The 16,781-nt window shown below is 42.5% G+C and overlaps 1 protein-coding gene across 1 annotated transcript in view; it reads left to right on the top strand.

Moving 5' to 3' along the window:
- LOC121549976 (zinc finger protein 438) overlaps nt 1-16,781 on the top strand; it is a 95,387-nt gene that overhangs the window by 46,574 nt on the left and 32,032 nt on the right. Inside the window, exon 2 of the mRNA XM_041862013.1 lies at nt 16,322-16,422. The gene's annotated coding sequence lies outside the window, so the exon portion shown is untranslated. The remainder of the gene's footprint in view (nt 1-16,321; nt 16,423-16,781) is intronic.

The raw sequence follows: 16,781 nt of genomic DNA on the forward strand, positions 1-16,781 counted from the left end.
TATCCTTTAGCTCAGTGCGGATGTTGCCTGTAATCCATAGCTTCTGGTTGGGATATGTCCTGTACGTACGGTCACTGTGGGGACAACGCCATCGATGCACTTTATTAATGAAGCCGGTGACTGATGTGGTAAACTCCTCTGATGAATCTAGAACATATTCCAGTCTAGCAAAATAGTCCTGTAATTTAGCATTCGCTGCATTTTTCCTGATGAAGTCACGTGGTTGGGAACATTCCTCACCCTATTTTTATGATAGGCTATTATGTGATACATACAGTATCATATCTAGCTTCCCCACCTCCCCTCATTCTGTACTCTGTGGTACTTTGGGGATGTCAAGAAGAGGCGCTCTTGCGGCCGAGTGAGGGAGGGAGAGAGTAAACTGTGTTTGTCAGCTTTTTAAACCCCAGAAATGTTTTCTATTCTCCTCTGCTCCTCATCCTAATGACAAGCTAATCCTGTTCCTTCTCTCCTCCACCTATATCTCTTTCTCTATTTTCTCCCCTGCTCTGCCCGCTTTGCACGGAAAATTAGCCGAGATGATGAGTCTGCTCTTTCAAGCAATCAATTCTCTGTGCTAAATCCCTCAAAAGAAGGTTAACTGTGGCAATAGAGACCCAGCCAGCCACGTAACCCCAATCCTGCCAATTTTCTATTCAACTAATTTTAAAAAAGCATTGGCCTGGAGAGTGAGCTGAATGAAATGTCAAAATATTGATGTTAAATAGTGATGTGATGTGATTTTAGGGCGTTTGTTATGGGGAGCGACAGGCAGGCAGGCCGTAGCTGTAGAAGCTGTGTGGAGGAATTAGGAGTGGCTGTGCCAACCAGGTGGTACTTTAATGATATTAGTAGTGATCTAGTTATTTATGAGGCTGTAAGTTATTCATGCCCCGTGCTGGCTATCTGTCACAGCTTGAGCTGAGTGCTTTGACTGGAGCCAATTATAGTCTGGCTAAATACTGGCGGTCGCTACGCTGCGCTACTTGAAAGTCTTAAAAATTATTTACTGTCTTAAGTGTCTTCTTCACCCCTCTGCCCCTGGTGGTGGCCTTAAGTACTACAACCAGGTGGTGTTCAGTAGGGAGGAAACGTTTTGAAACTTTTATTACCTGATATTGTCCAATTAGGAGATGCTCCATTGGACTCCATATTTGTACAAGTGCAGAGTTCGATACTGCGACCAATACAGTCGCATTTGCGACCGTTTTAACTTGGCAGTGCGACACACATTTTTAATTAGTCGCAAGGGTGCCAGTGAATCTTTTTTTACCTGGTCACATTAGTTTCACAATTTGCTTTTAAATTTTTTATTATCATGATTTATTCAAACAGTAATGTGCAATTGACCAAAAATAAACCAACTTTCTAAGGAGGAAACAACGTCACGGGAATTCCCGTCTGTGTGTGTGCAGTGCGCGTACTGCCTAGATGTCTACCACTTTGTATAGCCGTACCGTCTTCGGGTAGATGGAAATGCAAATAAAAGGTAACTACAAAGCAGCCTATGCCTGCCTGGCAGAATCATGATTATTTGCATCAATCCAGTGGCCATTTGTTTTGAAAACTCCATCACAAGTGCACTACAGACATAGGTGCCGCGTCCATCAGCTAAGCTTCCCCTAAAGTAAATTGAATTAAATTGGCAAAATTATATATACTAATTAGCCTACTCCTGTCTATACAGAAATATATAAAATCATTCAAAATAGGCTACTACACCAGAAAGCATGATTTGGCCACCGAGGATTATTAGCTTCTTTTAAGAAATAAGCAGTGGATGTTTTTTATCCCATTGCCTACAGTCGGAAGGGCCTGCAATTTGGGCAGCGTGTGGCAAATACCACATAGATGATTGTTGAGTTGCGACTGTCAGTGAAAAGTAGAGTTTAGAAAGCAAATGGCTATTGCTGTAAAGAGAAGACAATAAATGGACTAATCTGTCTTTTTATAGTTCTACAAATGTGTATCTTAATTGATTGAACAGTATACCCTATCGCATTGGTACCAGCGGAGAGCATCGGCCATATCCCCGTGAGTGCGCATATTCACTCTTTATCATTGTTGGGCCAGTGCCACTTGAACGTTTTAGTTTTTGGACAACAATTTCCTCCTCCAGGTTAAATGGATGTCATATTGTAGGCTACTTGTTTCTCCCCTTCTCTTAGGCCTATTATATTGATCAGACAACGTTGTTTTAATATATCTGTTTGTCAGTGTCACCAGAGTAGGCTACCCGGTAATTTTTGTTGTATTAAAAAAGATTCGGCTAATGTCTCCATGCCTATAAAGTGTAGGAGAATTGCATTAAATGTCGTTATAATAGGCAAAGGAATGTATCTGATATACATTGCATTCAGAAAGTATTCAGATCCCTTGACTCTTTCCACATTTTGTTACGTTACAGCCTTATTCTAAAATTCAATTAATTTTCTTCCTCATCAATCTACACACAATGCCCCATAATGACAAAGCGAAAACAGGTTTTTTAAACGGATACTTATTTACATAAGTATTCAGACCCTTTGCTATGAGACTCGAAATTGAGCTCAGGTGCATCCTGTTTACATTGATCATCCTTGAGATGTTTCTACAACTTGATTGGAGTCCATCTGTGATAAATTCAAATGATTGGACATGATTTGGAAAGGCACACACCTGTCTATATAAGGTCCAACAGTTGACAGTGCATGTCAGAGCAAAAACCAAGCCATGAGGTCGAAGGAATTGTCCATAGAGCTCCGAGACAGGATTGATTCGAGGCACAGATCTGGGGAAGGGTACCAAATAATTTCTACAGCATTGAAGGTCCCCAAGAACAGAGTGGCCTCCATCATTCTTAATTGGAAGAAGTTTGGAACCACCAAGACTCTTCCTAGAGCTGGCCGCCCGGCCAAACTGAGCAATCAGGGGAGAAGGGCCTTGGTCAGGGAGGTAACCAAGAACCCAATGGTTGACAGAGTTCCAGAGTTCCTCTGTGGAGATGAGAGAACCTTCCAGAAGGACAACCATCACTGCAGCACTCCACCAATCAGGCCTTTATGGTAGAGTGGCCAGACGAAAGCCACTCCTCAGTAAAAGGCACATGACTGCCCGCTTGGAGTTTACCAAAAGGCACCTAAAGGACTCAGACCATGAGTAACAAGATTCTCTGGTCTGATGAAACCAAGATTGGACTCTTTGGCCTGAATGCCAAGCGTCACGTCTGGAGGAAACCAGGCACCATCCCTACAGTGAAGCATGGTGGTGAGAGCATCATGCTGTGGGGATATTTTTCAGCGGCAGGGAGACTTGTCAGGATCGAGGGAAAGATGAACGGAGCAAAGTACTGAGAGATCCTTGATGAAAACCTGCTCCAGAGTGCTCAGGACCTCAGACTGAGGCGAAGGTTCACCTTCCAACAGGACAACGACCGTAAGCACACAGCCAAGACAACGCAGGAGTAGCTTCTGGACAAGTCTCTGAATGTCCTTGAGTGGCCCAGCCAGAGCCCGGACTTGAACCTGATCGAACGTCTCTAGAGAGACCTGAAAATAGCTGTGCATAGAGTAGGCCAAGGTATAGTCCTGGATGGCAGGGAGTTTGACCCCAGTGATGTACTGGGCTGTACACACTACCCTCTGTAGTGCCTTGCGGTCGGATGCCGAGCAGTTGCCATACCAACCTGACAGAGCTTGAGAGGATCTGCAGAGAAGAATGGGAAAAGCTCCCCAAATACAGGTGTGCCAATCTTGTAGCGTCATACCCAAGAAGGCTCTAGGCTGTAATCGCTGCCAAAGGTGCTTAAACAAAGTACTGAGTAAAGGGGCTGAGTACTTATGTAAATGTCATATTTTTCAGTTTTTTATTTTTAATACATTTGCAAAAATGTCTAAAAACCTGTCATAATGGGGTATTGTGTGTAGATTGATGAGGGGAAAAAACTAGATAATCCATTTTAGAATAAGCCTGTAACATAACAAAATGTGGAAAAGGTGAAGGTCTGAATACTTTCCCAATGCACTGTACGCTGTAGCCTTGGCCTACTCTATGCCACTACCTGCTCAGCCATGCAGTGAATGGTCTTTTTTGCAAACAGTGATTTGTTATATTATTAGCCTAAATTATGACAATCCAATCTACTCATCACATTAAGAATAGTAGGCTATCTTACATAAATTTGCAAATGTGATGATGCATGGAATTATTTATTGTAGCAGTGCATTTCTATGGTGAAAATTTGCTTCCCCAAACTTGAAACTCACGCGCCGCCTATGGCTACAGAAACACGACTATCCAAACACAACAGTCTGGCTGGTGTGCACCTGAATTAAAGGGTAACTACAAAAACATTGAATTTCTCAAAAATGGTCACCTGATGTGGTTTAAGCATTGTTGTGGACTTAGAATATCCAATGTTTGTTTTTCTATGAAACAAAGTGCGAAAACCAGGAAAAAACCAGGGAAATCACAGTCCTTCTCTCCGCTTTTTTGGTGGGGTGGGGTTTGAAAGTATCGTTTTGGTATAAAGTATTGTTTTTCCTAATTCTGCCCTCTAGAGGATTTAGCAGAAAATATGGCACTTTTGTAATCTGCAATAATTACATTTTAACAGTCTCTTTGCTGTTACAGTAAATCGATCCAAATCAACATAAGAACACAAGGGCATTCTAATTTAAAAGAAGGCTAGTCATTATTAGCCTGGTTCTGTATAGAATGCAGGCACATTATGGGAGTCATTATACATTTTTGAAAGAACATTTGTGTGACCAAATCATGTGCAGGTGCCACCAACTGAAAAAGTTAGTGTAGAACCCTGAAGTGGACAAGCTATCCTCTCTTTCTTTTATTTCCAAGGTATTGTATTGAATCATTCTAATTATATGGATGGATCCTCCTGTATTGCATTTACCCATAACCCTCCTCTCCTCTCCTCTCCTCTCCCTGTTTGCACTCCCCCTCAAACTGTAGTTGACCTGGCTGGCAGGCCTACATCTAAGGCTCCTGTAAGTCGCTCTGGATAAGAGCGTCTGCTAAATGACTTAAATGTAAATGTGTGTTGGAATGCTATAGATTACTTTTGCTAGCTCCCCCTTACCTCAACTCCTGCTTCTCACCTCTCAACTCCCCCCGGCTCACCTCTTCTCGTCCTGTAAGGAGACTCTATATCTCAGAGGCACCTCTAAGGCCAGTGGAGACAGTGCATGTGTTTTAGTGTGGAGAGGGCATGTAAAGCCTTTACAGTGCCTTCAGAAAGTATTTATACCCCTTGACTTTTTCCACATTTTGCTGTTGATTTAATTGTCATTTCTTTGTCAACGATCTACATAAAATACTCTGTCAAACTGGAAGAAAAATCCTAACATTTGTAAAGAATGATGAAAAATAAAACACTAATATACTGTATCTTGATTACATAAGTACTCAACCCCCTGAGTCAATACATGTTAGTTTTTCTGGGTACGTTTCTAAGAGGTTTGCACACCTGCATTGTACAATATTTTCACGTTATTATTTAAACAATTCTTCAAGCTCTGTCAAGTTGGTTGTTAATCATTGCTAGACAGCCATTTTCAAGTCTTAACATAGATTTTCAAGCCGATTTAAGTAAAAACTAACTAGGCCACTCAGGAACATTCAATGTCGTCTTGGTAAGCAACTTCAATGTATATTTGGCCTTGTGTTTTAGGTTATCGTCTTGCTAAAAGGTGAATTTGTCTCCCAGTGTCTGGTGGAGAGCAGATTGAACCAGGTTTTCCTCTAGGATTTTACCTGTGCTTAGCTCTAATCCATGAATTTGTATCATAAACTCCCTAGTCCCTGCCAATGACAAGCATACCCATAACATGATGCAGCCACTACCATGCTTGAAAATATGAAGAGTGGTACTCAGTGATGTGTTGTGTTGGATTTGCCCCAAACATAATGCTTTGTATTCACGACATAAAGTTAATTTCTTTGCCAAATCTTTTCAGTTTGACTTTAGTGCCTTATTGCAAACAGGATTCATGTTTTGGAATATTTGTATTCTGTACAGGCTTCCTTCTTTTCACTATGTCATTTAGATTAGTATTGTGGAGTAACTACAATGTTATTGATCCATCCTCAGGTTTTTCCTATCACAGCCATTAAACTCTGTAACTGATTCTTTGTAGTGACTACCAATAGGTGCCCTTCTTTGCGAGGCATTGGAAAACCTCCCTGATCTTTGTGGTTGAATCTGTATTTGAAATTCACTGCTCGACTGAGGTACCTTACAGATAATTGTATGCGTGGGGTACAGAGATGAGGTAGTCATTCAAAAATCATGCTAAACACTATTATTGCACACAGTGATTCCATGCAACTTATTAAGCAAACGTTAACTCCTGAACTTATTTAGGCGTGTCATAACAAAGGAGTTTACATTTTAGTAGACACTCTTATCCAGAGCAACTTACAGTTAGTGCATACATTATTTTTTAATTTTATTTTTCATACGTGGGAATCGAACCCACAACACCATGCTCTACCAACTGAGCTACATCCCTGCCGGCCATTCCCTCCCCTACCCTGGACAAATTGTGCGCCACCCCATGGGTCTCCCAGTCGCGGCCGGCTATGACAGAGCCTGGATTCGAACCAGGATCTCTAGTGGCACAGCTAGCACTGCAATGCAGTGCCTTAGACCACTGCGCCACTCGGGAACTTAGTTGAATACTTATTGACTCAACACATTTCATCTTTTCATTTTTTATTAATTTGTACACGTTTCTAAAAACATAATTCCACTTTGACATTATGGGGTATTGTGTGTGTGTAGGCCAGTGACAAAAAAAATCTAAATTTAATCAATTTTTAAATTCAGGCTGTAACAGCAAAATATGGATAAAGTCAAGGGGTGTGAATACTTTCTGAAGGCACTGTACCTAATAAATTGCCTCCACCAAGATGTAGTCACAACACATACTAGCTTTTGACCCTTCACCTCTCTGAAAGGTAGGCTTCATGTGTCTACAGAGAGAGAGAAAGCGAGGGAGGGAGGGAGAGAGAGAGAATGAGATCTTTATAGCAAGCAGCTAGAGAGATCAACAACTGAGTACTGTATCACCTTTATTAATGCAATAAAGGAATAAGACTAGCGAAAACGGATAGGACACACACAAAAAACGGACACACACACACAGCAAAGTGTGTCTGAGCCGATGTGTTGGTCACCGGGCAGGCTGTGTTGAGAGTCTGGGAGCATGTTGGGTCTCTGGGCTGAAGTGATACCATTGTTCCCTCGAGCTCCATGCTCAGGGGGATTAAACAGACTGGTGTGGTCCAGAGTCTGATCTCAGACCTTACTGAGACAAGGCTTAATCTGCCAGAACAGGACAGAGTAAATAGACACTTGCTGCTAAAGTACATCATCAGGACATGTAACATCGGTTAGTTTTGATAGTTGATACTCCAGAATCCGTGTCTGTCTTTTGGCATCATATCCAGGGAGGGCTTGGATCGGACGCTGTCTGGATACACATTGACTGACTGACTAACTGACTGCCCCAGAGACTGAGGTCAGCTCTTTGTTCTGTTCTCTGTCTCCACCCTGCTCTCTATCCTAGCCTCAACTCTGTCTTCTCTCACTCTTTTTTCCCCCTCTCTCTCTCCCTCTATCCCTCCATCTCTCTCTATCCCTCCATCTCTCTCTATCCCTCCCTCTCTCCGGTGTCTCTTCACCGAGTCTTCTCAGATCCGTGGGGCTTGGAGAGTTGTTATATCTCCTGAGTCAAGGGTAACCACCATCAGGGTCTCTGTGGGATCAATTTAAAAGGGAAGCGCTTGTCTCTCCTCCTCTCCTCTCCTGGCCGGGCCCTCCTGGCTGATTGGTTCCGCTCGCCAGGAACACACAGGCTTTTGATCTCTCCCTCGTTAAGTTTTGGGAGCTTGGCGCTCAAAGTCTTGTCTTCATAATCCAACAGGGTTTCTGTTCCACTTTACAGAGTATCTGTGTCTCTGGGTTTGCACCTGTGTGAGTTGTTTCAATCTTTTCAACGTTTTCTTTTGTACCAACCTATTGGGTTGTACATATTTAGTGAGTCTACTGCTGTTTTTCAATGTAAGAATAAAATGCCTCCCCCTGGTTGACTTCTGTAGGCACTGAGCAGCTTGCTTCTTGACACACAGTACTGTTACTCTGGTTAGAAGTGGCTCACAGCTCCAATGTATTCACACATTGTGGATCTACTTTTCTCCCGTCGGTCACAAAGAGAAGGAAAGGAACGCTGCTGGCACTTGCGAGCAGTCTCTGTTGTCCCTGGCTGAACAGTTGAACTGTGTCTCTCGCTCAACCATGGCAGGTGGACCCTATGGGCTCTGGGAAAAAGTAGTGCACCATAGGGAATAGGGCTGGGAATTGCCAGGGACCTCATGGTACGATATTATCACGACACTTAGGTGCCGATACGTATTGCGATTCTCTCGATTCTGTATGTATTGCAATTCGATATTGCGATTTGATGTTCCAAACATATTGCTCACCATATGTCTGCTGCAGAGAGACGAGAGCCATGAGAAAACGAGTTTTGATCAGTCATGGAAATAAAAGTACTGAAAACAAATTGGCTCACTATTTAAAAAGAAGATGGAGAACAAGCTTTAGGATGAAAAATACTGGAGTTTTGGCTCCGGTACAGCCGACTAGTGCTAGCAATTGCTACCTACTGTAGCAAAACATATATCTTTTTTTTTACAAATCGATACTTGGAGTCAAATATTGATATATAATATCCAAAAATAAAATTGCGATATGTAACTATCGATTTCTTTTTTCTTCCCATCACTAATGAATAAGGTGCCAATTGGGACACAGCCATGCTCTATTCAGTTAGTATGATACGATATAGGGCCACCCTGCTTTCTTTTCTCATATAGCTCTCACACATATGGGACGGGATATGTTATGGGGTGAGTTCTGTTCGCTTCTAGAGAGCCAAGCTGTGCTAGAAAATGCAATGTGGAAAGAAAATATCTGAATGCCCAGCACAGTACAGCATGGTGGGCAGTGTGAGAGGCCTTACTAATACAGGGCCTGTGTATGTGTATTCTAGTAGTTGTTAATATAGGGTTAAAATGGGGGCAGAAGTAGAGAGGAGAGACAGACAGGAGCCAGCCAGGACTCTCCCACTCGTCTCCAGTAGGATCAGAGCAGGTCAAACGGAGTGTGTGTGCATACGTGTGTGTGTGTGTGTGTGTGTGTGTGTGTGTGTATCATACCAAGTTTTTTATATACACAGGGCTAAACATGTAGACTAGGCCTAGTAGTAGGAGCCCAAATGGTGGTGATTGAATGATTACATTTGAACTGTACGTTGTGTCACCATGTGAGGCAGCATGACAGGCCAGTTCTTGCCAGTTGGATGGGATGAACAACTTTCTTTGAACTACCCATAAGCCAAGGCTTGGCCTACACTAGCCCTCTACACACAAAGTTAACAAACTAACTTTAGAGGTGTTTTTAGATGCGAGTCTATTTAGTGAAGCACCCTGCCTTGGCAACAACAGAACCCCTTATTCTCTCACTGGTGACATCACTGCTGTGCTCTAATTGAGGTTTTATACCAAGGCACGGAGTGGAGGGGTGTAATTTTCCTCCCCTACCCGAAATGGAGACGGCAGGTTTTCATGTGGTCGAGGTTAATTTGGGATTCGGTGGTACGGTGCAGCTGTATGTGATTTTACAAAAAAACACCTTGCTCTTTGTTTTTGTCTCCAAGTTTAAGACTTTAGCATGACAGGTGAGGGAAGGGAGCTTGGACCACCTGCCGATGGGCCATTTTGTTTGATAATGAAAACAATGACAAGATGAAATGATCTGTGCTATAGCATAAAACTAACATCAGGGGACTAAGGTCGGACCAAGTAATTTTTTTAATAACCAGAGATTGTGTGCCAAATGGCACCCCATTCCCTATATTGTACACTTCTTTTGACCAGGGGCCGGGTATAGGGTTCCATTTGGGATGCAGTCAGAGATGGTGAACCAAACAGTTTGGACTTTAATCAGTTAACCAATCTACATTTGTGAGTAAAATGGAACTGAAGTGAAAATGGTTTCAGGAGCTTTTAGATTCATTTAATCTATAAAACAAAAGGCAATCCATTTCCTCTGTCACCTCCATCTAAAGAAACTTAATCATTTTGAATTCAAATCCACATATGCCATTGCCATTCCACTGCCCTGCGGCTGAGTTGATGTTGAGTTTATAAGCTAGCAGAACGAGAGGCATGGCCCTGTAGTATGTAGATAGAATGCCATTATGAATAACATACACACACAAAGCCTCGGCGTAGGCTAATGACATTCAACACCCCCAGGAAAACACACAAAACAGAGGAAAACACACATCTCTATGGCTCTGGCCGTTGCTCTTTATCTCTCGCTATATCAAGGGCCTGTATAAACAGCATGTTTGAAGTGGAAAGCTTGAATCACAAATGTAATAATTTACATTGCAAGGTTACTGGTTACAGCCCTGGTCTGGATGGTGATGGCGGAGGGAGGGAGTGGCAATGTAAATGCCAGCCCAGCCCTGTGGAGGGAAGATGAACCTGATAGCTGCATGGGATGGTGGGAGGAAAAACAGAATGGAAGTTTTAACTGTTTATTTGAACATCTTGGTACATAAAATGTAATGTCATAGAATATATAAAACACCAGTAGCATAACTTTTTACCTCCTTCTGTACATACTGTAGCAACCTTGCGCCACTAACCAATAGCGAAGTACACACAGCAGTATTTTAGTGTGTGGAAATTATATTAGCTACTTGGGTAGTAGCTGTCAGAAGTATGCTCCGGTCATCCTACAAAGCCTGAGAGGCTATTTGGAAAGGATTGTGGTTTAAGAGCTGACCCCTTTCACTGCTCCTCAGCACAATGTCTCACACACACTGTCTCATGGGCCTCTCTGCCGGGGCCAAAGCCTGTTAGCTCCAATTCGTACTGTGTGAGTTGATAATGAGGAGTGTCGGTCAGTTGACTTAAAGCCTCACAGCCCTGGGACTAGCTCTCTCTCTCTCTCTCTCTCTCTGTCTTTCTTTCTCGCTCTTTTCAAGGTTATTTTCTCTCTCTCTCTCTCTTTCTCTCTCTGTCTGTGGAAAGAACATGCATATTACTCTTCAAGGACTTTCTGTACTGTGGAAAGAGAGTATATACCGCAGTGGAGGCTCCTCAGAGGATGAAGGGGAGGACCATTCTCCTCAGTGAATTTCAGATTAACATTTAAAAAGTTATCCTTTTTAGATCAAACTATATTTTAAATATATTAATGTCACCAAATGATTGATTAAAACACTGTTTTGCAATGACTGTCTACAGTATCCTCGACAGCACTCTGTAGGGTAGCACCATGGTGTAGCCGGAGGACAGCTAGCTTCCGTCCTGCTCTGGGTACATTGACTTCAATACAAAATTTAGGAGGCTCATGGTTCTCACCCGCCTTCCATAGATGTACACAGTAACTTCCGGAGGACGTCCTCCAACCTATCAGAGCTCTTGCAGCATGAACTGACATGTTGTCCACCCAATCAAAGGATCAGAAAATGAATCTAGTACTGAAAGCATAAGCTACAGCTAGCTAGCACTGTAGTGCATAAAATGTAGTGAGTAGTTGACTCAAAGAAAGAGAAAGACAATAGTTGAACAGTTTTGAACAAATTCATTTCTTCCAAAATGAAAGAGAAGCTAGAGAGAGATAGAGATTTCATCATTTTCTTTCAGTTTCACTTACTTAGCTAGCAAATGCTGCTAGCTAGTTTAGCCCCTGCTCAAACAGAGGGATGCTATGTTAGCTAGCTGGCTATGACTATCCAACACAACACGGGAACTCTTCCAAGTCAAGGTAAGCTTTTGGTTTTACAAATGTATTGCCACTAGTGCCTGGCGGTGTCAGTGCTAAACTGCTTACTGACTGTACACTGTAACGTCACTGCATGTTTGTAGCGGGTTTACTAACGCTTTAGTTCTATTTGCTATGTTGACTATGACATTACTTTAGCTAATATGGTGACAACGATGTAGGCTGTGTGTAGCGGTTATGATATGGTTTGGCTTGGAAAGGTTGTTTTGACTTGTCACATACGGCTGATGTGTTGTGCATTGAAGTCCACAAGCGAATGGAAAAGCTGAGAGAAGGAGAGTGCATAGATGCGAGAAGGAATACAACGTGGCTGCTATGAAAGTGAACTGTATTTACGCGTGATAAGGGGTGTATTCATTCCGCCGATTCAGTTGAAAAACATTTCTTAAAAACGGAAGCAAATGGAACGAAACGGTAATAAACATACCTGAATTTGTCCAATAGAAACTTATGTTTGCAACTATTGAACTAATAATTACACCCTAGATCAGCTAGATGCAGGCAAGAGTGTGCATGGCAGTATTGCATATGTCAGTGTCTGTCACCTCAAATTTATCTCTCGACCTGTGTGCACCTACGTTGTAAACTTTCATTTTAAGGCTAGGTTGTAGCATGATGGGTATAGGGAATGATGGGTATAGGGAAAATTAGAGTAACATGTAGTAGCCTAAACCTATCGCTGTTACATTGATACAATGCTTGTTTACCATGTGACTGACATTTCTTACTCACAATACCTGAAACTGGAGCCTAGACTTACCTTTCCAGCTGCATATGCATATTTCCAGTGCATTATGGTAATAGATCAACCAGATCGCGTTCATCGTTTCGCCCGTTAGATAATTGTTCATTTATGAAGGTTTCCCAAAACAGTGGTTTGAACCAGTTACGTGTGTTTGTTTACAAAGAAGCACAACGAGCAAAATGGGAGCTTCCTGAGATGAGTCACTCCTGCAGTACAACTTAAGTGAGGTGATCAAGTGAAATTATGAAATTCAATACTGTTTGCCAGCTATATATCTTATAACTATTAAGTTAACTATCTAAGATCTGCCAAATAAATCCTCTCCAGCTGGGTTTTGCTAACTTGCTAATGACTCCCGAGTGGCGCAGTGGTCTAAGGCACTGCATCGCAGTGCTAGCTGTGCCACTAGAGATCCTGGTTCGAGTCCAGGCTCTGTCGCAGCCGGCCACAACCGGGAGACCCATGGGCGGCGCACAATTGGTCCAGCGTCGTCCAAGGTAGGGGAGGGTTTGGCCGGCAGGGATGTGGGTTCGTTTCCCACGGGGTTTGCCAGTATAAAAAATTTAAGAAACGTATGCATTCACTAACTGCAAGTCGCTCTGGATAAGAGCGTCTGCTAAATAACTAAAATGTAAAGAAAAATGTAAATGTCATGTAAATGTTAGCTATGTGGCTGATGTTAGCTTGCAAGATCAAGCTTGGTAATAGCAGCAGAGACAATCCCCTCCTGGATTAAGATCCCTGCTGCCTAATATTTGTTTTGTGCGTGCTGCAAACTGCGCTTTGAGATACTTTATGAGCTGGGTTGTCTGCCCTAGTAGTAAATGTTTGCATGCGCTCATTAGCATTTACCTAGCATCCGCTATGAGAATTCCTTAGTACTGGTTAGAATTTTGTTAGCATTCTGGTAAGTGACGTCTTTTTAGTTAGTTTTTTTTGTTTCCCCCAAAAAAATATCACCCTTGTGTGCATTACCGGTAATACCGTATATCCCTCGATGGCACAAGCACGGTATTAAGGTATGGAAATCTGGATACCGCCCAACCCTAAAGCATTTTAATTGATATTCTCCATAGATCTAGCTTTTAAATCCAGGATGAGGCTCAATCTGTATCTGGGAAACCGGCCCTGTATGTTTAAAGTTTAGTGTTCCTTTCCTATATACTGCAACATATGTACACTACCGGTCAAAAGTTTTAGAACACCTACTCATTCAAGGGTTTTTCTTTATTTTTACTATTTTCTACATTGTAGAATAATAGTGAAGACATCAAAACTATGAAATAACACATATGGAATCAGGTAGTAACCAGAAAAGTGTTAAACAAAGCAAAATATATTTGAGATTTGAGATTCTTCAAATAGCCACCCTTTGCCTTGATGACAGCTTTGCACACTCTTGGCATTCTCTCAACCAGCTTCATGAGGTAGTCACCTGGAATGCATTTCAGTTAACAGGTGTGCCTTCTTAAAAGTTAATGTGTGGAATTTCTTTCCTTCTTAATGCGTTTGAGACAATCAGTTGTGTTGTATCAAGGTAGGGGGGGTATACAGAAGATAGCCCTATTTGGTAAAAGACCAAGTCCATATTATGGCAGGAACAGCTCAAATAAGCAAAGAGAAACGACAGTCCATCATTACTTTAAGACATGAAGGTCAGTCAATCTGGAACATTTCAAGAACTTTGAAAGTTTCTTCAAGTGCAGTCGCAAAACCATCAAGCGCTATGATGAAACTGTCTCTCATGGGGACCGCCACAGGAATGGAAGACCCAGAGTTACCTCTGCTGCAGAGGATAAGTTCATTAGAGTTACCAGCCTCAGAAATTGCAGCCCAAATAAATGCTTCACAGAGTTCAAGTAACAGACACATCTCATCAACTGTTCAGAAGAGACTGTGTGAATCAGGCCTTCATGGTCGAATTGCTGCAAAGAAACCACTACTAAAGGACACTAATAAGAAGAAGAGACTTGCTTGGGCCAAGAAACACGAGCAATGGACATTAGACCGGTGGAAATTTGTCCTTTGGTCTGGAGTCCAAATTGGACATTTTTGGTTCCAACCGTCGTGTCTTTGTGAGACGTGGTGTTGGTGAACGGATGATCTCTGCATGTGTAGTTCCCACCGTAAAGCATGGAGGAGGAGGTGTTATGGTGTGGGGGTGCTTTGCTGGTGACACTGTCTGTGATTTATTTAGAATTCAAGGCACACTTAACCAGCATGGCTACCACAGCATTCTGCAGCAATACGCCATCCCATCTGGTTTGGGCTTAGTGGGACTATCATTTGTTTTTCAACAGGACAATGACTCAACACACCTCCAACAAGTGTAAGGGCTATTTTACCAAGAAGGAGAGTGACAGAGTGCTGCATTAGTTGACCTGGCCTCCACAATCCCCCGACCTCAACCCAATTGAGATGGTTTGGGATGAGTCGGACAGCAGAGTGATGGAAAAGCAGCCAACAAGTGCTCAGCATATGTGGGAACTTCTTCAAGACTGTTGGAAAACCATTCCAAGTGAAGCTGGATGAGAGAATGCCAAGATTGTGCAAAGCTGTCATCAAGGCAAAGGGTGGCTATTTGAAGAATCTTTTTTGGTTACTACATGATTCCATATGTGTTATTTCATAGTTTTGATGTCTTCACTATTATTCAACAATGTAGAAAATAGTGAAAATAAAGAAAAACCCTTGAATGAGTAGGTGTTCTAAAACTTTTGACCGGTAGTGTACATATGTTGCATATGGGTTGACTTAAGCATTTCTCTATGTGTTTTAAAACTGCAGAAGAACAGAGGCATCATTCCCTTATGTAGGCCCGCGGACAAATAAAACATTTGTATGGATGTGGGTACGCAGACCCACGAGCCACTGCGGCCCCTCATGATGAGTTCCGTTTTTTTGTGGCCCCCACCCCCATCAAAGTTGCCAATCCCTGATCTAGAGCCATTATTCCCAAGTGGCGCAGCGGTCTAAGGCACTGCATCTCAGTGCTTGAGGCGTCACTACAGACCCCTGGTTCGATTCCAGGCTGTATCACAACCGGCCGTGATTGGGAGTCCCATAGGGCGGTGCACAATTGGCCGGTGTAGGCCGTCATTGTAAATAAGAATTTGTTCTTAACTGACTTGCCTAGTTAAATAAAGGTAAAATAAAAATAACAAATATGTACTGAAAACAATGTTCTGTGTGTGTGTCTGTGTGCACACGCACGTGTGTTACCGTTACTCTGAAACAATGGAGGTGTCAGGGTGAATTATCTCTTTTCTCTGGCTGAGTACTCCGAGAGCTTAGAGATGTACCCAGAGTTTTGCTGAGTTGCAGGTGAATGATGGTGTCTGAGTTGTATTGCTTATTTTCCTTCCCTTGTCTTTTTTCCCCTCCCTTTCATCCTGCTTTTCACTCTTGAGGTTCTCTAACAAGGTTGTTTGAAGAGGATAAGGTGTGTTAACTGAATAATTTACACAGTAGAATGCTCTTGGTTTATTGAATATAGAGCCTGACAGAGTGGCCAGGGGTCCCCAATCACTCGCCTGGCTGGTAGCCTGGTATGTTAAACGAAACGTCCCTTTGGCTAATGTTGGGGCAGCAGGCGCTCGGCCGTGCGTCACCACAATCTGTGTCTAATGGATGCCTTAAAAAGACTGTCAGAAATAATGTGATTTTACAGTAGTATATTTAGCTTCATTCAGCCTATATGTACTGTGTTCCAGGGGCCCGTGGAGAGGGTCAGGGAGAGGAGCAGACCTCTGGCACCGGCCCTGGGAGAGAGGAGGGGCCACAACAGAGGGAGGAGGACTGAACAAGCCCATTGGTAATGATGTTTTTATTTTTTTTATTTTTTTATTCTGCGTGTTTGAGATAGGGCTGGGCCATATGGCAAAAACATAATATCACTGTATTTTTTGAATTTTTGACGGTTGGAAACACATACATTCTAAGTGATTTCAATCGGTCTCTCTCAATTCTGATTGTTTTATAATGTTCAGTTAAACTTAAACACAAAAAAACAATCCTAGGGGACCCTATAATCTTTGGCTACATTAAATGTTTTCTCTTAGCTACTTCGCCTATTCCTCTTTGATTTAGAAGATATTGTTGCACAAACAACATGCTGATTTAGGCCTACACCATCACTGGTACCAGGCTGTATAACTAGCTACATTTACTCTG

The sequence above is a fragment of the Coregonus clupeaformis genome, chromosome 34 (genome assembly GCF_020615455.1).
Source record: "Coregonus clupeaformis isolate EN_2021a chromosome 34, ASM2061545v1, whole genome shotgun sequence".
Taxonomy (NCBI): Eukaryota; Metazoa; Chordata; class Actinopteri; order Salmoniformes; family Salmonidae; genus Coregonus; species Coregonus clupeaformis.